The sequence below is a fragment of the Passer domesticus genome, chromosome 15, assembly GCF_036417665.1.
Source record: "Passer domesticus isolate bPasDom1 chromosome 15, bPasDom1.hap1, whole genome shotgun sequence".
NCBI classification, from domain to species: Eukaryota; Metazoa; Chordata; class Aves; order Passeriformes; family Passeridae; genus Passer; species Passer domesticus.
This window is the reverse complement of record NC_087488.1, coordinates 15,056,041-15,081,624: the sequence shown is the minus strand read 5'-3', so window position 1 is coordinate 15,081,624 and position 25,584 is coordinate 15,056,041. Positions and strand designations below refer to the sequence as shown.

Genomic DNA, 25,584 nt, shown 5'->3' with positions numbered 1-25,584 from the left:
AGGGATGCCCACCCAAAGCCATCCAGGTGTGTTTTCCTTAAATCCCTCAGAATTCCATCCCCTGGAGAGCCTGCCCAGCTTTCCAAGGCTGGAATTCCTCATGTGAGGAACATTTCCCGAATATTTACACAGATATTGGAAACTCAAATTTTGCTTTTAATTCCTGAGGCAGCAGCTGCTGCTTGGGGCAAATCCCTAAATCCCCGATCCCTAAATCATTGGGATTTTAAGGAAAAGACACTTTGGAGGGAATATTTCACTGCCTGGAATAGGAGGGAAGTTACTCCAGGGTTATTCCATGATCCCAGCTAGGAGTTAATTCCAGAACTTCCAATCCTTTTCCTGAAGCAGCAAGGGAAGGGAATTAGAGAGTGATGAGCTCCATGTCCAGGCTCTTCCCGACCTCTCTGGAAATCTGGGAATGTTCACTCCAGAGTGGTCTGGGAAACTTTGACAAAAAGCAGCTGGAAAAGACAATTTCCCCTCTTTTTTTCCCGGATAAAAATCCGGTCTGGGCACTGCAGCAGGAGCAGGGATTTGGCAGCGGATGAAATGCTCAGCTCTGGGATCTCATTTTCCCTCTTTCCATGGACAGATGGGAATTGTGTGAGCTCACAATGCTCCCACTATTTGGCTGTTTTTCCCTAGAATTCCAGAGGAATGGGATGGCTCTGTGTGTGTGCAGCTATTCCAGGCAGGAATTCCAGTTGGGTCTCTGCTCCCAATCCCTTCCCTCCATCCCAGCGGGGAGGATTTGCCCGGATATCAAAAATCCTGGGAGATCTTGCTGGAAGCAGGAGTTGCAGTGTGGATTTTTGGGATATCAGCCCCATTCCCAAGGGATGGAGGATGTTGGATGGATGTGACAGACAGGGATGTTTTGGGAAGAGCATCCCGTGGGATTCGTGTGGAGCTCGTTGTACCCAAACTTTGATCCTCTCTGCTTGCTTGTTTGGATTTTCCTGCTGTTCCAGGAATTCCTGGGAGATTTGGGATCAGAACACAGGTGTTTCCATGGATTTCTGCTCCTGTCTCCGAGGATTTGGAGAGAAGGAGGAACTGACACCTCCTTGACTGGGAATGACAGGAAGGGAAGGACGGGAGACAAAGCAAAATGTGGGATTTGGTGCCACAAATGGGAATTCTTTGGGATTGGGAAAGGGCTCATTCCAGGGGCTGCCAGCTCAGGTGGGATGGGGCTGTTTAATCCCAAATCCTGACCTGCTAAAGGATCCCAAATCCATCTCCAGCATCCCTTGGGACAGAGCTGAGGGCAAACAAGGCGGGATCATCCCTGCTGAAGTCACTTTAGGCCTGAGTTTAAGCCAGGCTTAACCCTGTGTTTCCCAAGAGTTGGGAGCAGGGAAACTCGGGAATCAGGGAGTCTCAGGAATCAGGGATTTGGGAGCAGGGAGATTTGGGAACAGGGAAACTTGGGAGCCTCAGGAATCAGGGAACCATCAGGGAATGCTCTCGGCCCAGCAGCGTGTCCTGATCCCGGCTCCTGCTGGATGTTCTCCAGGATTTCTGCACCTCCCAATGGCTCCTGGAGCGATCCAGTGCCAACAATTCCTGCTGCTCCAGACATCCCTGGGATTCTGTCTGCCTGGGAATGCTGGACCAGAATCCCTAAAAAGGCTCCAGGGCCGGGGCTGCCAAGAGGGATGAGCTCAATCTGGCTGTGCATCCTGGGGGGTTGGTTTCTCTGGAATTCTGGGATGTGCTGCCCTTTCCAGAGGGTTGGGAAGCCAAAAGCTCCATTTTTTTCATCAGGAGTCTGTCCTGAGCTCCTTTAGACTGGATGTTGGGAAAATCTTGGTTTTTCCATGGAAGTTCTCACCAGTCCATAAATATTACTGGGAATGGGATCTTTCCAGGTTGGAAGAAACCTGGATAAATGTGGAATTAATGCTTGGATTTACATCCTGGCAGATCCATGAATTTCCAGATGCTGTTTGCAGAGGGCTGGAGAAGTCTGGGACAGTGGCAGGAGCGATGGAATTCCCACCAAAGGGGCGGGGCTGGATCCCCTTTGGAACGGCTGGAATTGCTCCATCCCAGTTCACAAAGTGGTGGCCCAGGCCAGAGCCAGCAGCTCCTCCCAGCCTTTGGAATATGGATCCTGGAATATTCCCCTCAGCTGCCACTGTTAGCCACAAATCCTTTGCATCTGATCCGGGTATCCCAGATTTTCTAGCAGTGCTTTTTGGGATCTGAGCATTTTCCACCTTCCTTCCCAGTGGATCCCTTTTATCCCAGAGCATTCCTGGATTCCCAGGGATTCCCTCGTATCCCTGAGCATTCCTGGTGTCCCAGAGCATTCCTGGATTCCCAGGGAATCCCTCGCATCCCTGAGCATTCCTGGTGTCCCAGAGCATTCCTTGTGTCCCAGACCAGGCTCAGAGAGAAATCCCAATAATTATAAAACTCCTCTGGAAAACTTCATATTCCAAGCACTGCCTAATTCCTTGAATTCTGTAGGAAAAATCCTAGGAGTGGGGTTGGGTTTAGCTCTGATTTGGGAAAGGTTTTGGAATTCCAGAGGTTTAATTTGGAGGAAAAACCTGTGGAATAGGAAAAAAAAATTGAGGGAAAGGCTCTTTTCAAGCTGAGCTCAGCACAAATTCCATGGATTGAATCCTGCCTGGAATTTTGGGGATCAAAAGAGGCATAAAAGGATGGAAGGGACAGAATTTCCCAGGAATTTTTTAATTCAGGGATCAAGTGTTGCTGTCTCCTCAATTACATTTGGGAACAAGAGGTGACAACGGAGAAAAGTAAAAATGAGTTGGAAAAATGGGAATATTTTCATATTCCCTGTGCTGCCTGATCCCAGACGTGAAATTTCCCTGGACTTTCCCTTTAGCAGCTCCCAACAGAATTCTGCTCCAGTTCTTCCCTCATTCCCAGGAATTTTGCTGTTAGAGCAGCGAATTCTCCACATTTTAATCAAAAGTCTATTTCCTTCCCTGTCTTTTCCAAGTCAGATTCCCACCATTCCTTCCACCTGAACTGGGATATCCACAGGACAACGGGATTTCCTGGAAGTGCTGGAAAAGCTCCAGCCAGGGGATTTTCCAGGAGTGCTTTGTGTTTCCTGGAAATGCCAGGAGGGAATTCCAAACCAGAGTTTGGATCTCATCCTCCTTTTCCCATCTTTTCCACATCCTGCTGCTCTTGGAACCCAACCCAGCTTTTTTTAGGATGAGGAGGGAATTCCCAGACTGAATCCAGGGAGAACAAATTTATCCGAGGAATTGGGACTTGGCAGAACATGAGGGGACAGAGGGGGGAGAAAACCACGGAATTTTTTACTTTTCCTCAGTTTTCATGGCAAAATCTCATTTTTCCCTTTGGGAGCAGCTCTCAGGCCACAAAAACCAGGAATTATCCCTAAAACCCTCATTTTATTTGAAATCCCTGTTGGAAAAGGCAATTTGGGGACACGAGTGGCAATTTTGGTGCTGTTCCTTCATCCGTGTGCATTCCTGGTGAAATTCCCCACGGATTTTCCACCCCATGCCCAGGAAAAGTTGGTTTGGGTTTGGTTTTTATTTGGGATAGGGGGAAGGAAAGGAGGAATTAATGAGCTTGGAGCCGTTGCCATAGCAACCTGTTGCTAATGGATCTCTGGGGTTTCCTCTCCACCTCCAGCCGCGTTTCCTGGGAATATCATTCCCATGGCAACGGATGGCGCTGATCCCTCCCAGGCCACCGCCTTGGAAGGGCACAAAAAAACTCCTTTTTCCACCATCCCAGGAATTTTTAGGGAAAAAAAATTCCTGCTACTCCAGAGAGATTTTTTGGAATGCTTGGAGTAAAAATTCCCAACTTGATCCTGTCTTTTTTGGGGAGTTTTTCACCCCAAATCCAGCCCTCACCTCCCATGTGCTCTTTGCTGCCTCCTCTTCCTCGCCCTCCTCTTGAAGTTGGAATTGTGGGAGAAAAGCCTGGGAAAAGTGGGAATTTTGTGGCAGGATAACGAGGCACCAGGGGATCTGCTCTTTCCTTTGAAAAATTCCCCTTCCCTTCCTGCCTTAGCTTTCCGTCGCCTCTGGATGATAAAGATTCCATCAAATTCCTGCCTCCCAGTTTGAGCTCTTCCCTCTTCCCAATTCCAAACGAATCCAAATGGATTTCTTTGGATGAGCAGCACTCCGAGGAGCTGCTTTTCCAAGGAAAGTTGGGTTTGTTTCCCTTTCAATCCAGGGAAGGTCACTCAGAGTCATTATCCAAAGTTTTCCTGTCCCGTGCCCGTCTCCGGTGGATTCCTTGTTTTCCAAAAGCTTCTCGGGAATGGATGGCTTTGCTAGGGAGCCTGGAAAGTTTGGATCTTCTTTTGGATCTTCAGAGGTCCTGGAGTTCAAACACTTTTCCAGCCTTTCCAGAGGCTCCGGCTCGATCCACCCTGGAATCCCGGGAGGATCAGCACCATTCCCATGGCAGAAGGACTTTTTGGGATTTACAACCCAATCCAGTGCTTCTCGCTCTTCCTTTTCCCAAAATTATTCCTGGAAGTCCCTCCCAGCCGTTGTGGTCTTGCTGTCCTCCGTGTCCATTCCGTGCTGGATTCCCAGCGGTGCCTGGAGAGGAAAGGTTGGATTTGAGGGAGATTTATGGATTCTGGCAGCTTTTCCAAGGATGTTCCAGCATGCTTGACCTTGGAGGAGAAGCTGGGCAGCACTGCAGGTTCCCACTTGGCTCCTTGGCGTGAATTCCCAGCCTGTCAATCCCGAAAATGCTGATGTTGGGATTTTAGCGGAGCGTTAAAAATCCGGGATAATTACCTTGGAATTAGATCATTCCATGGGAGAGGTTCACAGCTGCTCCTTCCTAATCCGAGGTGCTGATTTAGGCTTTATTCCCTATTTCCTCTCGGATTGTTTAAAGGGAAAATAAATTGGCTCCATTAAAAAAAAAGATGGAATTCTTGCTTTTCCGGCAAATCTAGGCCGTGATTAAATCCTTCCACGGTAAAAAAATCACTCCAATTATTGGAGAGGGAATTTTTTCCAACTAAAGCTTAAGTGGTCACCCTCGGCTAAATTCCACCTTTTATCAGTTTAATTGGAAAACATTCATTCCATGAAATAATCTGGGAATGCTGGGAAGGAATCGCCAGTTGCCAGGACAACCCATTTCTCCCTGGCTCCCTTTTTAATCCTTATTTTTCCTCCCCCCTTTCTTTCTCCAATGTCACTTTGGATCATATCATCCTGACGGGAGATTTCATTATTTGGGAATTCATGCAGCCTGGATTGAAAGGCAGAGGGATTTTTGGGAAGTTAATGGAATTTAGGGAGCTCTTCTTGTATCCGTGCCTGTCCTCCACAGAAGGTCACGGGGAGAAGAGGGAATTACAGGGAAAGCTGGAAAATCAGTGGAAGCAAACAAGAGGCATCTCCTCCCTTATCCAAACATCTCATTCCAGCAGATTCCAGCTGGGAATGTCCTTGAATCCAAGTTGGATTTGTGGCATGGGACACAGCGTGGGATCCATGAGGTTCTGCTCAGTGAAATTCCAGTGGCAGAATGAGGGTGGCTCAAAGTCTGCTGGATCCAGGATTTTCCTGGAAAACCACTTCCCCCTCTCCCATCCTTTCTCCTCCCCACTGGAATAATCGGGATTTCAGGTTGGGATGGATTTTTGGTTCATGAAGAAGGAAATAATTCCGGAGGAAGTCATGGACACAGGGCTGGATGTCACCTCAAAGGGAAGGGTTGGTGGCAGGTCCGTCCACATTCCGTAGGAATGGATTGGACATTGGGAAAAGGAGCCCGGGCAAAATCCTGAGAAAGATCCAAAGCCTTCAGTGCAGCCTGGACCAGGCCAAATCCCAGAAATCCCTGGATTTGGTCACTCCAAGGAAACCCTTGGCTCAGTGTCCCGAGGATTTGACATCCTGGGATAAAAATCCAAGGACAGGATTCCTCGTGCATTACTGGGAAAAATGGGAAAAGCTCTGGGATACACCAGGAATGGTGCAGCAGTGATTTCCAGGGAGATCATTTTGGAGCTGGATTTGGGGGCTGTTCCCACATTCCACAATTTTCCCACAAATCCCAGAGCATTGCCAGCCCCAGTGTTGGAATTCTGGGGAAAATAGGATGATGTGGAATTTTTGGGAATAGACACCCAGCTCCAGAGTTTAGCCTGAAAAAGAAAAGCCTCAAAAATAAGGTTATTCCTACAAAATCTTGGATTACTTGGAATCCACTGAAATCCCAGCCTGCTCTGACTCTGGAGCTCTGGAGGAGATAAATCCATTCATTCCGTCTCCGTTCCTGATCCATTATTTATGGCCCAACATTTGCTCTGGAAAACATCTCCGTGTGCTCACTGCCAGAACCTTTGGATCCCGCGGGATTTTCCCAGTTTAATGAGTCCCGGGGGCGGAAAGCGGGGTCAGGAGAGGGGGAGACTCCGAACGTCTCCGCTCGGGTTTTTCCTGCTCTGGGTTGCTCCAGTTTTGTAGGAATTCTCCTCCCAGCCAGCGAGATCAAAGGAAAAAGTGAAAATAAATCCGTGGAGCCACTTGTTGGGATTTCCCTTTGGAGACACCTAAATTGCAGCTTTGCTTTTCCATCTGCTAATTATCCATTGTTGGATTTTTCCATTTAATTTGTTGGTTGTTCCTTTTTTTTTTTTTCCCCTTTTAAATCCGCTTTTTTCTGGGAGCACTCGGTTCTGCAGGAAGCTCATCCGTCCCATCCCAAGGATGCTCTGGAATGAATTCCTTTAGGATCATTCCCATTTTTCTGTTCCCTCCCTCACCCTCGTGGCTCTGGCTCCAATGGGATGATTTATTTTCCACTTGCCAAAGGATGGAATAATCCATATCCGTGTTCCTCCGGCTCTAATCCTTTTTTTTTTTTTTTTCTGGGTGATTGCATTCCGTGTGGGAGGGGCTTTAAAGCTTTTTTGGGTTTTTTGGGGTTTGGAATTAAAAGCCAGGCTGGAAATGCAGATGGAGTGTGAGGAATATTTTGCTTGAATTTGTCCTTTCCCCTGGACTTCACTTGAATTCCAGATGAATCCGGGAATTGCTCCCTGCCCCCATCCTTCCCCCAGCATCCTCAGCCAAGGATCCAAAATCCAAATTCCTAAAAAATCAAGGGAGTCAGTGAAACTTCCTGGCTCCATCCCCTCCATCCTGGAGAACTTTTTCCATGAACTGTGTGGATTCTGATTTCCCTTTCCCCCTAATTTGAGGGAATGAACGAGTCAGGCTCCTGGGAAAGGCAGCTTTTCCACACTAAATGGAGGGAAAAAAGAGGATTCAGAGGAATTAGGGGGGATATTCCCAGCATTCCAGATCCATTTGCAGTTCTGTGGGAATGGGGCAGTGCTGTTCAATCTGTGCAGCCTCATTGATTCCCAATCAATTGTTGGGATCACTCGATCCCATTCCCTGTCCCCAATCCAATGTCACTCATCCCACGCGTCAGCGCCAGCTCCAAACATCCCAGGCAGATTCCAGCCCTTCCCAGATGTGGATCTGGACTCCCAAAAGCCTTTTTAATCCAGGTATTTAATGGAAAAATCTCTAATTTTTTTATTTTTAATCTCAATTTCCTCGTCAGATTTTGCATTTTTGGTGGTTTTCCTTTTTTTCCTGGATTTTTATGATTGGATGCTCCATCCTCCCCGTGTTAAGCAGGAAAGGGCTGATATTGGGATAAGGAAAATAAGAAATCCATGGATTTGGCTTGGCACAGGGACAGTGACCACTCTAATGGCACTTCCAGGGATCCAGGGGCAGCCACAGCTTCTCTGGGAATTCCATCCCATCCCTTCCCTCCTTCCCAAGTCCATTGAAACCTCCTCTCTTCCAGTTTAAAGCCATTTCCCTTTCCTGGGGAGAGAGGAAACTTTTAAAGGAAAAAGAACACTGGGAATATTTAAGTTTTTCCCTCTTTAAGCAAAATTCCTCCAAAATCTGATAAATCCTGGATAAAACCACGTGATTCCAGACAAACCTCGGCCTTTCCCTGTGCTGGGCAGGGAAGGAGCAGGATTGGCTCCAAGGAAAACTTTGAGAAGAGGATGGAAGTGTCAGAGTCAATCCAATGGAAGGGGAAAAATGCCCGGAGCCCTTCGGTGTTCCCGAGCTTTGTCAGGAAATCTTTCCTAACGACTTCACTTCTCCACCTGGAGTTCCGACGGGGTTTGGAGGGGAGGACATTGGAAAAGATGGATAACAACGGGAATTCAGCAAGGACTCCGTCCAATTTTCCAATTTCCACAGGCAGGATGTGCCACTGGAAATGCCAGGGCTATTTATGGATCAAGGGAAAATGTAAGACACTTGGGAATTTCAGCAGCTTTATCAGGATCCGGGAGGAGGGAGAAGCAGTTCATGCTGGGAATGGTCTGGAGGGAGCTGGGGGACACATCCAGCCCCATTCCCTGGCTGAGGAATCCCAAATCCTGCTCCTTCCTTGCCTTTTGTTCTCCCTGGGTCATCCTTATATGGGGCTTTTCCAGGAGAAACCTCCCTGCAGGGCTCCAATCTAAACAGTGGCAGCATCCCAGGAATTCTGCGGCTCCAAGCTCCTGGAACAGCTTCCAGCTGGAATTAGGAGCCCTTGGGAATTTGGAATCCCAAGCAGTTCTTCTGTCATTGTCAAACTCCCACCTGGAATTTGCTTGGAATTCGCTGTGGCTGTATTGGAAAGCTGAAAGGAGAACCCAGGAAATGCAGGAATTCCTGGGATTGCAGCATTTTTAGGAGTTTTTCCCATTTTCCCCATTTTTTTTTTTGTGGCTGTACAAAGCTCCCACCTCCGGTAATTGATCTCTCCATGGATCCGTGCTTTGTGCATTCCAAAATCTGCACTGCAGGGATCACACTGGGAATTCCTGCTGGCAGACTCAGGTGGTGCATCCAGAATTCCCTGATTTTTTGGGGTTGGGTCAGAAAGGAAGAGGAATATTCCCTCTGCTCCACGAGTGTGTGAGCAGGGAAGGGCTGATCCATGAGGGAAACTGGCACAGATGCCCAGAAAAGCTGTGGTTGCCCCTGGATCCCTGGAATTGTCCAAGTCCAGCCTGGAGCAGCCTGGGATAGGGGGAAGTGTTGGGATTGGAACTGGATGAGCTTTAATTCCAATTCCAAACCAGTCTGGAATTTGTCTGGATCAACGGCAGCATCCAAAACTTCCCAGCTCAGTGGGATCATCCCCTGGATTGTGCTGGTGGATTCGGGATAATTAGGGCAGGATTTGATCCTGGATATGTCAGTGTTGTATCCATGGATATCAGCTCCTCGTGTCCTAAGAGATAAGAGGAAAAGTGGGAAAAGAATTGGGAAAACCAAAGCTTTTCCATCCTTCCTGCCCCTGTTTTCACAGGATGGAAATATCCTGCTCCAACCATAAATCCCGATCCCCAGGAGGAATATTTTTTCCCTCTGGAAATGGAATTTTGTTCAGGCATAACCTGGCAACCCACCCACGTCGGAGGCCGAGTTATCCAATAATTATTGGATATTGGACTGGGAGCAGCTTCCTCTGCGTCCCTGGGCCATTGATCCTCGGGGTACCCTGGGATTAGAAATGCAGCGAAGGAAATGGCAATTGGCATTTGACAGGTGCCTCTGCTGGGGATAAAAATGGGATCATTTGGGAAAACCAGGCTGATCCGTCAGGGATGGGGATGTGGGGTTGGCTGGCACTGGAGAATTCACGGAATCGTGGAATGGTGGGGCTGGGAAGGGGCCTTGAAGCTCATTTTGTTCCAACCCCAACGCTTCCCACTATCCCAGGGTGCTCCAAGCTGGCCTTGGACAATTCCAGGGATGAGGCTGCTGATTTTCTGGGAATCTGGGGCCTCACCACCTTCCCAGCCAGGAATTTTTTCCCAATATTCCATTTAAACTTTCCCTGTGGCACAGAAGCCCCGTCCATGTCCCCTGGACTTGCAGCATCCCATTCTCCAGGAACCTTGGATCACTTCCCAAATCCTTCTGAGATCCCAGGAGTGGCCACTGAAACGAATTCATTGCCTCAAATTCCATCCCATTTCATTAAATTTCAGTCAAATTCCCATTCTCAGGAATTTTCTGGCTGGTTTGGAGAAGGAAAAGCATCTTAAAATCCATTTTTTTTTGACTCATCCTCTGCCACACATCCTGCAATTCTGGCTTTGGGAAAAGCTGGAATTTTGTGGATGGGAGGGAGCTGGGAGCTGCTTTGGGCAGGCTCCTGTCTCCCTTGGGATGATGGTGCTGAGGAATTTGGGAATATTTGCGTTCAGAGGCTCTGGATATCCCAACCAGGACGTGTGGAGCTGCTTGGTACTGGAGCTTCCTGCTGATCCAGGTTTTTCTTTGGGATAACTCACCCTTGGGAAGCAAATTTCTTTTGGAATTGGACTCAGTTGGTTTTAAACTTCAGTAAAATTTAGATTTTGGCTGTGGGGATGCTGGATTTGGATGAGTTTTCCTGGAAATGGGATATTTTTCCCTGAAAACAATCCCTGGTGCTGTGGGTGATGTGGGATTTCTGCTTTTCCCTGCTGCTTTCCCAGGCTGTGTCCATTAAATCCCAGAAAATATCTGGTCTCTGCTCGCCTGTGACACTTCCAGCTGCTTTTTCCTTTCCCTTCATCCTTCCCTCCCCTCTCCTGCCTTTCCCTGCTCCACTTTTCCCGGGAGTTCAACCCCTGGTCACAGCCAGGTCAGAGCAGGATTGAAACCAGGCCAGGCTTTGTCCCACTTGGAAAACGAGGAATATTTTTGCTCTTGGAAAACATTCCCGATGTCACTTCGTGTTAGACACGACATCACCGCCAGCACATTCCCGATGTGTGCTGGGAAAGGAGGGATTTCTGCTGGGAAATGAGGGATTTCTGCTGGAAATGAGGGATTTCTGCTGGAAATGAGGGATTTCTGCTGGGAAAGGAGGGATTTCTGCTGGAAAAAGGAGGGATTTCTGCTGGAAAATGAGGGATTTCTGCTGGAAAAAGGAGGGATTTCTGCTGGAAAATGAGGGATTTCTGCTGGAAAAAGGAGGGATTTCTGCTGGGAAAGGAGGGATTTCTGCTGGAAAAAGGAGGGATTTCTGCTGGATAAAGGAGGGATTTCTGCTGGGAAATGAGGGATTTCTGCTGGGAAAGGAGGGATTTCTGCTGGAAAATGAGGGATTTCTGCTGGAAAAAGGAGGGATTTCTGCTGGGAAAGGAGGGATTTCTGCTGGATAAAGGAGGGATTTCTGCTGGGAAAGGAGGGATTTCTGCTGGGAAAGGAGGGATTTCTGCTGGAAAGGAGGGATTTCTGCTGGAAAAAGGAGGGATTTCTGCTGGATAAAGGAGGGATTTCTGCTGGAAATGAGGGATTTCTGCTGGGAAATGAGGGATTTCTGCTGGGAAAGGAGGGATTTCTGCTGGAAAGGAGGGATTTCTGCTGGATAAAGGAGGGATTTCTGCTGGGAAAGGAGGGATTTCTGCTGGGAAATGAGGGATTTCTGCTGGGAAAGGAGGGATTTCTGCTGGAAAAAGGAGGGATTTCTGCTGGGAAAGGAGGGATTTCTGCTGGATAAAGGAGGGATTTCTGCTGGATAAAGGAGGGATTTCTGCTGGAAATGAGGGATTTCTGCTGGGAAATGAGGGATTTCTGCTGGGAAAGGAGGGATTTCTGCTGGAAAGGAGGGATTTCTGCTGGATAAAGGAGGGATTTCTGCTGGGAAAGGAGGGATTTCTGCTGGGAAATGAGGGATTTCTGCTGGGAAAGGAGGGATTTCTGCTGGAAAAAGGAGGGATTTCTGCTGGGAAAGGAGGGATTTCTGCTGGGAAATGAGGGATTTCTGCTGGGAAAGGAGGGATTTCTGCTGGAAAAAGGAGGGATTTCTGCTGGGAAAGGAGGGATTTCTATTGGAAATCAGGGATTTCTGCCTTTTCCAAGAGAAACCTGGTACTCAGCAGGCAGGAATTTCTTCTTTGCTGCTTTTCCCTGTTATTTTTCTTGGAAAAATTCTCTCCTTCAGGGAGAAGGGATCGCTGGGAATGGGAGAGTTTAAAACATGTTGGGACTCAAGGATTTGGCCACAACCAAAATCCTGCTTTTTTTCCTATTGGAATTTTTGGGAATCCTCTAAAATCCCATGGGATTTAAGGCTGAGGAGGAGGGAAAAGAGCAGGGAATGTTTGGATTGGGCTCCAAGGTTGGGATCAGCCTAACCTGGGCTGCTGATCCCTGATCCCAGGGATCCCAAATCCCCCTTTTCCATGGAGCCCAGGCTGGGAATGCTGTGCCAAGGGCTGCTGCATCTTCCACAATTCCACCCCAAAATTCAGAATTCCAGCCTCGCAGCTGCTGGGATTTCCCTGGATTTGTGGTGTTCCCCAGGGCATCCAAAATCCCATGGCTGATCTCCCACCCAAAGGGGTTGGAAAACAGCAGAAAAATTCCTTTGATTCCCAAATCCAGGCCTGGATTCCCAATTCCTCCAGGGATTTTTAGGAGGGAGCAGCAGTTTTGGAGCTGTTTTGTAGGGCAGGATCAGGACGATTCCAGCATTTCCATGATCCAAGGTTTCTTTGGGAATATTTTGGTGATAATTAATCCCCATTCCCAGCACTCCCAGACTCTCCAGGAGCTGCTGGATCCTGGGAATTTGTCTCCAGCTGCTCAGAGCCATAAATATGGAATTTGTGTCAGCTTTATCCCTTTGGATTGGCACCCAGAGGAGGGAAAATGCCTGATCCAGCATTTCTGTCCTGGAAAAAAATCCCAAAGCCAGCGATTTTGGATGTCGGGAAACCCTTTGGTGTCCAAGGCTGTCATTTTGATCTCCTCTGATTTTCCTTTCTGAGTGGAAAGAAGTGAATGTGCCCTGGAAATCTGGGAAGTGCTGGGAAAATAATTTTTTTTTTATCATTCTCTTAGGGAATTAAAAAAAAAATTATGGGAATTTTGAGAATTGGATTTGAGGGGTGTGAGGAGTGTTCATGTCTCACCGGTGGAATATTGGGATGCACTGTGGAATCCCTGGAAGAGGAAGAAGCAACAAATTCCCACTTTTTCCTCCTGCACAGCTTAAAAGTGGTTAAGGAAGGAATTGGGAAAAAGGGAGGAAAATCCAGCTGGGAGCTCTGCTCATTCCCAAGCCATAAAATTCTGGGAAACAGGGACTTACAAGGCAACACTTGCAATGATCCCACTTTGTGGAATTAATGGGAAGGGGTTTTACATTTTTAAATCCATTTCCAAGAGGAGATATTTTCCCTTCAGCAAAAGGGAAAAAAGATTCCAAACCCTCTGGCTCCTGGAGCATCCTCATTTTCCAGCCCAGCAGAGTTGGCAAAGCTGCTGGTTTTCCTTCATTTCCCATTCCTCCTGGTAAAATAAGGACTGGGAAGTGACAGGTGTGAAGTGGGAAAGGCCTGGGATAGAGCTCTGGCATTCCAGCTCCTTCTCCCGTTGGATTTGCCTGCTCCCAGTTGCTCCCAGCTGGAAATGCTGCTCCAAAGGGAGATTTGAATGGGAAGTGGGAACAGGAGCATGTCCCTGTGCTCATCCCTGAAAATTCCAGGATTCCTCACGGATGTAATGGATGAGTTAAAGCTGGGTTTAAGCACAGGGGTGGCTCCCACCTGCAGGATTCCCTGTTAATTAGTGGGAATTAAGGAGTGATCTCTGCATGGGGGCAGGAGAAGGATCTTCCCACCATCAGCTGGCTCCTGCTTTTTGCCAGGAGTCAAAGGCAGCCTTGGATCAGAGAATTCCAAGAGATCTAAAATCACTTTTTTTGGCTTGGCTTCTAAAACGGGGCACGGAAAATCCCGTGCTGGAGAATTCCACAGAATCCTGAGGTGCTGCAGGGAGGGAGAGTTTGGGAAAGGCGCCTCCGAGGCAGGAACAGGGAATTCTCATCCAGGAGCAAAAGCTGGGCTGGGAGAGAGATCCCAGGATAAAACCATCCAGGATTCACGGATGGGAATTCCTGCATCCAGCCCCCGGGGAAGCCTCTCTGCCTGCTCCATCCTCTTTCCATAGGGAAAGTTTCTTCCTAACCCTGGATTTGGGATGGATGCAAATCCAAAATGCCTTGGGCTGGGGGAGGCAGCACCCGATGGATGGGATGGGATGGGATGGGATGGGATGGGATGGGATGGGATGGGATGGGATGGGATGGGATAATGGGATGGGATAATGGAATAGGATGGGATAATGGAATGGGATGGGATAATGGGATGAGATGGGATGGGATGGGATGGGATGGGATGGGATAATAGGATGGGATAATGGAATGGGATGGGATAATGGGATGGGATGGGATAACGGGATTGGGACGAGGCTTTTCTGTCACGGCCACCACCTGCCCAGCCATTCCCAGCCCCCGGCACAGCCCGGAGCCTCTGGAATTGTCCCAGGCACAGAAACCCGAGCGGGCTCTTTAATCCTCGGCTGCGCCAGGGAAAATCTCAAGGTCACAGCGAGGCTTCGGCTCCCCCCGGCCCTGGAATCTTTCCTTTTATGTGGGAAGTGTCGGGATGGCTCCCGGCCAGCTGCTGGTGTCCCTGTCCCCTCCTCCATCCCGGGAACGCCGCTCCATGGGTGTCCCTGAAGGAATGTGCTGGGGGGGAAGAGCAGAGCCGGCCCAGGGCACTCAGCTCTGTCCTATAAAACCTTTAAAAGCTCTATAAAAATATAAATTATTAAATATAAATAAATGTAAATGTAAATATGATTTTTTAAATTTAAACATTTATATGATTTTATAAAGATTTATATCATTTATAAATCATATAAATCTTTCTAAAAGAAAAGTTTTATCAAATTAGATGTTATTATTTTAGCTGAGTTAATAGCTAACCTATTAAGTTCCCGTAAGAAAAAGATTCTAAGAGTGAAAATCAGTTTATGTAGCAATCTATTCTTGTAAGAAAAACAGTTTATGCCTAAAAAATTTAAAATGTATCCCATGAAAATTCATTTTAAAAATATAAACTATCTCGAAAAAGTTTAATAAACATATACACTAGCTATTCACCTACCAATGAACTAAATTTTAGTAGATCGCTAACTAATTAAATTTAACACAGTACCTTTAATACTCCTGTAAATATAAGCTAGGTAAATAAAAATTCAGCCTTTCTACATTAAAAACCCCAAATATCTCGGCCATCTCTGCACTACGAGATGGGAGCATCAGATAAACCAAGATCCTTGTCTGGTAACCCATTCCTGGAGGGCTCCATGGAATTATTTGGAATGAGATGAGGATTTGGAATAACCTGATCCAGTGGAGGGGATAAATATCAGTGTTCAGAGCTGGAGCTGGGCACCATCCAAACCACAGCTCCTCTTTTCCACAGCTCGGGAAACCTTGGAGAGGCCGGAGCAGGGGCAATTCCGCGTGCCGGGGTCTCCGGCCGCGTCCCATCCCACACGGAGCCATCCTAGCGGGAATGCTCGGCAGCCGGGGTGGGATCCCTGCTCCCCGGGAGCTCCCCAGGCCCCGCGCCCACCCCGGGGCAGGGACAGCTGCACGCCAGGGACGGCAGCCAGGGCAGGAATGTCGCCGCGCTCCCGCTGCCAAGGGCAGGCCCGGCCCAGCGGGATTCCCACCGTCCACGCCCCGGCGTGGGATGGGAGCAGCTGGATCCAGCCCCCCTCCCCTTCCATTCCTGCTGGGTGGGAAGGAGCAGAGCCCATCCCAGAGCGCCTTTGGAATCACCCAGGTCCTGCTGGGGCTTCCCTGAGGCCTTCAGGGGGGTCTCAGGTGGGAAGGGCCAGCCTCGGAATCCAGGGAATATCAGAGTGTGTGTCCCTGTTTGGATCCTGCTGGAATGCCACAGGGGTTTGTGCCAGGCTGGGAGGGGTGCCCTGGCACAGATTCCCAGAGAAATTGGGGATTCCCCATCCAAGGCCAGGCTGGACGAGGCTTGGAGCAAGTTGGGATAGTGCAAGTTCCCTGCCCATGGAATTGGAGGAGCTTTAAAATCTCTTCCAACCCAAACCATTCTGGGATTTTTTTCCAAGCAATCCCTTTTGCTGCTGCAAATCCCGCTGTGATCCCACTCTGCTCCCATCCTGGTGTGCCAGGACACAGGGACATGGGACACTCCGTGTCACCAGGGCTGTCCCAGCTCCCCTGGAGAAGGAGCCGGATCCATTTGTAACTTGAAATAGGATTTGGGGAAGCAGAGCAGAGCTACCAGTGTGTGGGAAATCCATGGAAATCAAAGTGAGGGAGATTCCGTTGTGCAAACTGGGATATTCCTGCCTTTGGAGCTGGGACATTCCCACCTTTGGAGCTGGGATATTCCCACCCCTGGAGCTGGACTCATCCTGATGTGGGAATACAGGATTTTTCCATAAGTTTCCTTCCTCCTCTTCAATCCCCCCTTTTGGGATTGCTCTGGTTTGACTGGGAGAGCTCATTGCTGATTCCTTGTCCCCGTGGATATTCCCAGCTGGGAATTCCTGCTGGAATGACTCAGTCCCTGCCTTAACCTCAGCCTAAAACACCCCTGGTGTTCCCACTCTACAATTCCCGGCTGGATTTCACATTTTGGGATGCACTGGAAGAGATTTTAGGGCTGAGGGGTTTCTCCCAGAAGAGAAGTAAATTCCAATCCTCATTTCCTTGGTGTATTCCCATTTTCCTGCATGTTCCATCCTTTCTCCCTGCTGGCAGCTGGATGTGTGATCCATAGGGAATGTTGGTGCTCCAAGGGGAATGTTGGCATTCCATAGGTGAATGTTGGTGTTCCGTAGGGAATGCTAATCTTCCAAGGGGAATGTTGGTGTTCCATAGGGGAATGTTGGCATTCCATGGGGAATGTTGGTGTTCATAAGGAATGTTGGTGTTCCATGGGGAATGTTGGCATTCCATAGGGAATATTGGTGTTCCATAGGGAATATTTGTGTTCATAGGGGAATATTGGTGTTCCATAGGGAATGTTGGTGTTCCGAAGTAATGTTGGTGTTCCATAGGGAATGTTGGTGTTCCATAGGGGAATGTTGGTGTTCCATAGGGAATGCTGGGGTTCCATAGGGAATATTAGTGTTCTATAGGGAACAATGGCACTGCTGTTGCAGTTTGCTCCCTGCTCCCATTGTCCCACCTGCGTTTTTCCATGCCCTTGAGCCAGAGTTTGCTGCTGAGCTTGGCTTGGGAGCCTCGTGGTTGGGATGAGAACACGGGAACTCAGGTCAGGAATCCTGGGAGAGGCTCAGGGCCAGCTGTGGAGGTGATTCCCAACATCTGGCCTGGCTAAACACGGCACAGAATCCCCTTGGAATGGGCCAAACTGGGAAATTCCCACTCCTGGTGGCTCCTTCTTGAGCAATTCCCACCTCTGGAGGTATCCAAGGAATACCTGGATGTGGCCCTCGCTGCTCTGGGCTGACAAGGTGGGATCAGTGATCCTGGAGGGCTTTTCCAACCTCAGTAATTCCAGGATTTTATGGAGAGGGGAAGCACTGCTGGAGGTATTTCTGTCCTGGTGTGCTCTGGGCTTTGCAGCAATCCCAGCTTTTTTTCCCTGGATTTCTGGTGCTATCCAGTAGCCAGCGGGTTTCATCCCCAGCCAATCTTCCCTCTGGATCTCACAGAATCTCTCCTTCAGCCCGAATTCCAAATAAACATTGCCATGTTTGGAAATCTCCCTGCTGGGCCCCCCCTTTCCTCCCGCAGGAACTTTGGCTGGAGGGTGACTCATCACAATCCCTTCCCAAACAGCAGAAATTCCCAACGGAGCCGCCGGCCGGGATCCGCAGGGGCCTTTGGATACCACAGAATCCCAGCCATTCCCACTCCTTTGGCCTCCAGATGGATTTTTCCCATTTTTCTCCCCATTTTTGCATTTTCCAGGGCACTCGGAGCTCCTTTGCCAGCAGCAGGAGCAGCAGCCTGGAGCTGCCATTCCACGGGGGGATCCCAAGTTTGGGAACATCTTTTTCCCACTTCAGCTCTTTCCAAGGCACACCCAGGCTGGGTTTATCCCTCTTTTCCTCCATGGAGTGGATTTTAATGGAAAATTCACTTTTCTTGGAATCCTACTGAGCAGGGGCTTGGGGAGGTAGCCGAGAATAACAATTAGTACTGGTCAGCCTGGCTCATTAGTTAATTAATTAATTAATGAGCTTCAAATTACACTTAGGTGAGGGATAACCTTCGAGGTGTAATTAGAGGGGTGCAGTAATTAGCCAGGCTGGGGTGGAGGGGAGAATTCCCAATCCAGGCTGGGATCCAGAGCTGCCTTTGGCAATCCATAGGGACAAATCTCCGCTGCTCCCGAGGGGACGGAATCAATCAGATCCAGCCCCAAAATTCCAAAACCAGGAGAGGTGGAGGCAAAATGAGCCAGCAGTGGTGAAGGCAGGGTGGATTTATGGGATTTTGGGAAGGAATTCCTGCCTGTGAGGGTGGGAGGCCCTGGCACAGATTCCCAGAGAAGCTGTGGCTGCCCCTGGATCCCTGGCAGTGCCCAAGGCTGCTGTTCCATCCTTGTGCATTGTGGTTTTCCTTACTCTGGGAATGCTGGGATGAGTCTGGCTTGCTCCTGGCATTTCTCTTTGGACACTTCCAGAGAGTCCCAGTGGATTTGGGGGTTCCCTGAATCATGGGATGTTATGGAATCACAGAGCCATGGAATGCTTTGGGTGGGAAGGGACCTTGAAGTTCATCCGTTCCATTCCATGCCAGGGACACCTCCCACCATCCCAGGCTGCTCCAAGCCCTGTCCAACCTGGCCTTGGACACTTCCAGGGATTCAGGGGCAGCCACGGCTGCTCTGGGAATTCCATCCCAGCCCCTCCCCACCCTCACAGGGAATAATTCCTTCCTCAAATCCAATTTAAATCTATTTATTCCCTCCTGTCCTGACCCTGGTTAAAGTCTCTTTCCATGATCCCTCCCAGTTCCAGAGCCATGATTTTGGAATATTCCTGGGATATCTCACCAGAGCTGCCTCAGCTGATGAGATCTCCTTGTCAGGGGCTGCCAGGAGCTCCCATCCCTTTTACCCATTGCTATTCCTGGAAAACACGATTTTCCAAGGCTCGGGAGCTGCATTTGGGCAGTTCCTTTAAATAACCCTGATGATAAAGCGTTATCCATGGAAAGGCCATCTGTTCCTTGTGCTCCCAGAGCAGCTCCTCACGCATCCCTCGCTCCTTCCAGCATTCCCAAAGTTTCCAGCTCAGCCTCTCCCCCACCTGTCCCACCCATTCCAAACTTTTTTCCCAGCTTTTTGCGTGTCCCAAGTCCAGCTGTGCTTGGAGGAAAGGTTGGATCTTCACCTGAAGTGCCAGGAGCTGCTTCCCTTGGAATTCCTGCCTCATTCCACAGGGCTCTGGAATGATCTGTTCCGTGTTCCCAGACTGTGCAGGGCAACTCCTTACCACATCCCTTCTTCCCTCCAGCTTTCCCAAAGTTTCCACCTTGGGCTCTCCTACCTGTCCCACCCATCCAAGCCCTTCCAGGGCTTTTTCCCAGTTTTTTGTGTGCCCAAAATCCAGCTCTCCTTGGAGGAAAGGTCACTCTCTGCCCCTGAAGTGCCGGGATCTGCTTCCCTTGGAATTCCAGCCTCGTTCCACAGGGCTCACGTGGGGCTGGGCTGGAGCAGAGGGAGCAGTTAACCTTAATCAGGGCAGCCAGAGGAAAGGTTGGGAAATAATTCTGTTGGAATGTTTGGATTCGGAGAGCTGACATTAGAGCGAGTAAATGTCAGAGGGAGTTTAAACAACGGAACAACTCTTGGAGGGCCACGTTTTCCTCTGGTGGATTTCCAGAAATCCATTTCCTTTGCACCCAGAATTTCTAAGCAGGGCTTGTATTCCAACTTGGAATTCTGGCCATGAACCTGCTGCTCCTTTCCCCCCTGCAGCCCAACTTTTCTTTGGACCCCACTTGTGTTTTCCCAGTTTTTTCTACCTTTCTGTGTTGGCTGGGTCCCTCTCCAGTGCATTTTCCACTGATCCCACCCTCACCCCAGCATTCCATCACTCCATGGCTGCTTCCCGAGTCTTGTGTTATCCTGGGATAACAACTCACCAGTCCAGCCATGGACATCCCTCAATTCGCTCCTCCCAACTTAGAATTTGGGGGGATCCATCTTCCAGGAGCAAGATCTATCTTCCAGGAACAGGATCCCTGCTCCAGGAGCAGGATTGCCCCTCCAGGAGCAGGATTGCCCCTCCAGGAGCAGAATCCATCCTCTAGGAGCAGAATCCATCCTCTAGGAGCAGGATCCCCCCCTCCAGGACAGGATCCCCCCTCCAGGAGCAGGTTTCATCCTCCAGGAGCAGGATCCCAGTCCAGCCATGGACATCCCTCAGTTCACTCCTCCCAACTTAGAATTTGGGGGGGATCCATCTTCCAGGAGCAAGATCTATCCTCCAGGAGCAGGATCCATCCTCCAGAAGCTGGTTTTGTCCTCCAGGAGCAGGATCCCCCCTCCAGGAGCAGGATCCCCCTTCCAGGAGCAGGATCCCCCCTCCAGGAGCAGGTTTCATCCTCCAGGAGCAGGATCCCCCTTCCAGGAGCAGGATCCCCCTTCCAGGAGCAGGATCCCCCTTCCAGGAGCAGGATCCCTCCTCTAGGAGCAGGATCCCCCCTCCAGGAGCAGGCTGCATCCCCCACAAACCAGATTCCCACTCCCAGCTCATCTTCCAGGGCTTCCCCGCTCCGTGGCTCCCATCCTCCATCCCTGCTCCTGGCAATTACTCAGCTGTTTCTCAGCTGTTCCCTGGAGCGGCGGGGATGAGAAGGCAGCAGAGATATTGCTCCCAGGTTTTTTTTCCCCGTGTTTTATGGCTGGGATAAGCTGCTCCCAAGCCGTTGGAACAGCTGTGGGTCGGCAGAGCCGCGTGCCGGGCGTGGCTCCGGAGGCAGCGCCGAGCCCGAGGGCTCCAGGTGGTGCTTTATGATCCCTGCTCCTGGTGTTCCTCGTGGTTGGGGGGGCTGGTTGCCAGGCTTTTCCAAAGGAGCCTTTTGGGAGGGGTGGGATTCGGGAAAGGCCGGGAGAACAGGACTGATCTCCTCAGGCCCCGATCCTGGCAAATCCTCATGCGCTCCCTGGGCAGTGCTGGTTTTCCTGCTGGGTTTTCCCGAGGCTGATGGATCACCTGCTGCCCTGCCTCCCTCTCTTTCATCTCCTGGGATTGGTTTGAAATCCTGTGGATTTGTTTAGATGGGATTTCCCGGTTTTCCATGGCTGAGGGCATCCCGGCCATGCACTCGCTCCTTGCTGTTTAACAGATCCTGCAGCTCCCACAGCCCAGGTTTGGTTTTTCCTGACCAAAAGGTGGATTTCCCTGAGAGAATCCCTTCCCTTGAGGTCTTCTAAACCCTGCAAGCTCCTGATCCTCTGGGATAAATCCCTGGCTGGACCCTCTTGTCCCCCTGTTGGTTCATTTGCCTCCATGAAGAAGCACTGGAATTGCTATCCCGAATTTCCAGAGCTTGTCAAGGTTCAAGCAAAGCCTTCCCTGGCCCCTTTTCATTCCCCAAGCCCAATATCCCAAAGAAAATCCCTTTGCTCCCCATGGCCTGCAGGCAGCTCATTCCTCACCATGCCAGGTTGGAGCTGGACGACCTCGTGTTTAACGGGGCTGGAGAGGAGAACCCAAGAGGGAAAACCCAAGGATCCCAAGGCTCATCCCGCAGCACTTTTTGGGATGATCTGAGGGTGCCTCACTCCGGGATAACCCCGGGGCTGCTCAGGTGCAGCTCCCACCCACGCCTGCCCGGCAGGACCCGCGGAGCCTCGCCCACATTCCCGGGTTGCCCTTTCCAATCTGGCAGCTGCCAGGTCCTTGGGAAGCGCCTCAGCAGCGTTCCCTTGGCAACGGCGGGAGCTGGGAATGGCAAGGTGTGTGGGAGAAACACCAAACCCCCCATCCGGCCACGGCTCCCAGGGACAGCCCCATCCCCAAGGATTTTTCCCGGTTTTTTTTTCACAGCCAGGGGGGTATTTTTAGCTCTGACACGTCCCAGGGATCAAATGTCCCACAGGATGGGGGAGCTGGCAGGGGGGAACCCTTGGGATTTACCGTGTAAGCTAAGCCTGGCCCCGGCTGCCAAGGATGAGCTTGGATTCCCCCGGCTGCTGCTCTGGCTGAACTTGGGGTTACCTCCAGCATTCCCCATCCCGAGGAATGACTGACACAGCGGGAAAAATGCCAGAGGTTTTCCAGCAGGAGGGGGAACAAATGAACTTGGTGTGCAATCCGTGGCAGCCTGGGCTGGTGGCAGCTCCCTGCCAGCTCTGCTCTCCTTCTCCTCCTCAATTTATTAATTTGTCCGTCTGCTCCCAGGGAAGGTTTTTACAGGAGGGTTTCTCTTCCTTTTCTCAGTCCAGGAAACCAGAGGGAAAAAAAGGAGCTGGGAAGGAATCTAGGCCATCCCATTGTGGCTCTATCTGGGGCTTAAAACCATCGAGCTGGGTTTGTTTGAAAGGGCCCATTTCTGTCTCAGGCTCGCTCGTTTGATTTTATTTGGATTTTCCTTTGTTCACTCAGCTGGAACAGGCGAGCGCAGAGGGAGGGGAAAGCAGAGGATTCCAATAATGGGGTTTTGGCAGCAAGTTGGGCATAAAACAGCTTTATTTGGGATTTTGGTCCTTTTTTTTGTAGCAGCAGCAGATGAAAGGAACTCGTGGAGGGGCTGGGGCAGGGACTGGTGATCCCCAGGCTGTGTTGTGAGTCATGTCCCACCCCAATAGCTGGGATTTTGCTGGAAATCCCTGTCCTTTTCTGCTGGGAATCATTGGGAATCCCTGTCCTTTTCTGCTGGGAATTGCTGGGAATTATTGGGAATCTCTGCCCTTTTCTTTAACGAATCAGTGGGAAGCTGTTGGTGATTGATCCATGGCTCCACCCTCCCTGCATCCACCCCACTCCTGCACCCACTGCCCCCAGGGCATCCCAAATCCTGGGATGAGCACAGCAGGAAGTTGAATCATGGACTGGGTTGGGTTGGAGGGGTTCTGAAGGATCATCTAGATCCAGCTTGGAGTCTTGTTCCCACTGTGGGATTTGGCTCCCAGCTGGAAGCCAGACCAGCTTTTCCCCCAGGGAGTTTCCTTTGGGTTTTGCTTCCTGCAAATCCAGATTTTGCTGCTTTGGTGCTGTTTCCCTTCTCTGCAGTCTCAGAATCTGCTGATGGAAAAACCTCCTGTTTGGTCATTTTAATCACGTCAGGAGCCCAAAACGTCCCAGATCCCTGGGATGGGATTTTGGGATGTGTGTGCTGTGGCAGTGTGGGATCAGGGAATGGTTTGGGTTGGGAGGGACCTTAGGGATCATCTCATGCATGGGCAGGGACACTTCCCACTATCCCAAGTTCCAAGTTCCACCCCTCCCCTCTCCCTCCTTCCCTGACATCCCACCCAATTCCCGTGGTGTTCCTGGTGGCACTCCATGGGCTTTAAGGTCCTTTCCAACCCAACCCATTCCAGGACTCTGGGAAGCAAAGCTTTGCTGTCTGATCATCCCTAACCAGCAGCCGGGGTGGGATTCAGATAAACTGAGCTTATTTTGGGCTCAGCTTGATGAGCTTGAGCCTAAACCGTTGTGCACGTGCTGAAGAGCTCGGCAGAACAGGAGCCCTCGGGAGCGAGCAGGCACCGGAATGTTTTTGGGAGGAATCATCTCAAATGTCGAGCTGATCTCCAAATCCTGGTGGGAGTAAATGTCACTGGAAAGGCTGAGCCTGTGCCAGCCGTGGGGGGAGTCTGGGAGAGGCTGGAGTTGATTGGAGCAGCTCCAGCAGGCAGCAGGAGGGGGGGGTAACTCCAGGATCCCATGGAGAGCAGCATTCCCGGGATGGTGACAGTGACAGAGCCAGAGCCTGGGGCTCTCCAATGGGCTCCTCCTTCCTTGGGTGTGAAACCACCTTTGGAAACCCGGGATCTTGGAACAGAAAACTCTGGGGAGCTTTTGGAGGACACCTCTGAAGGGTGAGCTGCAGGCTCTGGAGTTTTCACCCTTTGTTTTCCCATGGGATGAGGGGATGGATTTGGAGCAGCCAATTCTGTTGGAGTGATGTCCACACAAGGTGTGGATGGGGAAGCGTCGGATCCAAAGTGTAAAATTCCCTGTGAGAGGCAGGAGTTGGATTCCTTGCAGGACAAGGGGTGATTGTTTTAAACTCAAAGAGAGAAGGTTTACATTGGATATTGGGAAGGAATTCCTGGCTGGGAGGGTGGGCAGGCCCTGGCACAGATTCCCAGAGCAGCTGTGGCTGTCTCTGGATCCCTGGCAGTGCCCAAGGCCAGCTTGGATGAGGCTTGGAGCACCCTGGGGCAGTGGAAGGTGTTGGGGTTGGAACTGGACAGGCTTTGATTCCTTCCCAACCCAAACCACCACTTTTTGGTGGGAATTCTCTACACAGACATCTCTTGTCTCACCCTCAGCAGGAACAGCTCCTCCCAAATTCCAGGAGGGTCCTGAAGGAGCCTCCTCAGCCTCCCTGCACTCGTGCTCATGCAGGAAACATCCCTTGGAGTGGCAGCTCCCAGAGAAACTTCCCGGAGCAGCTCAGAGCTCCAGGCAGGGCCCGGATCTGCAGCTCCAGCTCCGTGCTCAGAGCAGATGGAAGGAGCAGCATTTCCCTCCCACGCTCCTCCCCAGGAGCCCCTTTGGAGCGATGACATTTTTCCTTTAACCCCCTGATATTTTTCCGGGATCTGAATGAACAGCCCACACACGAGGATGGGTTTTTTCCTCCCTTTTCTTTTCTGTCTCTCCCTGGATTCAGGGAAGGGGCTGCTCCGAGTATTTCAGTCATTTGGATAACCAGGAAAAGCCCACCTGGCAGCTCTGCTCAGGATAAATTCCTCATTCATTGGAATTCCAGGAAGAGATGAGAGCTGAGGGGAGGTAATTTTGGTGCTGCAGGTGCGGACATCACCTTCCCAAACCCCCCACCATCCTCACGTTCTCCTTTCCCAGGGAACATCCCCACGGGATGAAGGATTCCGTTTTACCAGACTTCCCAGGGTGTAGTTTTCCATGGAAGAGGAATATCCCTGGAAGTATTTAAACTTCTGCTGCTTATCCCTCCCTCGCTAAGTCCCAAAGCTCGTTAAATCCCAAGCTTTGGAGCAATGGTTTAATGTCTTAAGCCTTGACCTGAATTACCTGCTCCGTGTGCTAGGATTAGGAATGCTCTGGATTGGGGAGAGCCCTCCTCCGGCTTTCCCTGTTCCAAACAGTTCTGCATTTGGAAGTTGGATTGGTTTAAAGTGCATTTGGGAGCAGCAATTGGACTTTTCCTGATTGGAAGGCTTTTTTTTTTTTTTTTGTAAGCAGATCGGGAGGGTTGGAGTCAGGCTTTAAAAGCCTTATTCATCCCTAATCCCAAATAATTCCATCTCCGTGGCTTTTAACGTGATTAAATCAGGGCAGGCTGTGACGACACCCGGCAATTCCGCTTCCCAAAGAACATTGGATTGAGCCTGGAGCGAGGCTCCACCAGAGGAGGAATTTGGTGCTTGGGTTGGGCACTCCTGAGTTCAGCCCCCTGCTCTCCCTGGGGCCCAGGTGCTGCAGAATTCCAGGCTGGAAAAGCAGAGCCTTTTCCCGTGGGTTTTGCCTCATCCCTGGATCTAAAGCTGTCTGTATTCCC

At 50.3% G+C, this 25,584-nt stretch overlaps 1 protein-coding gene across 2 annotated transcripts in view; it reads left to right on the top strand.

Moving 5' to 3' along the window:
* Window positions 1-25,584, top strand: part of CACNA1H (calcium voltage-gated channel subunit alpha1 H) — a 160,145-nt gene that overhangs the window by 5,558 nt on the left and 129,003 nt on the right. The gene's annotated exons all lie outside the window — the stretch shown is intronic.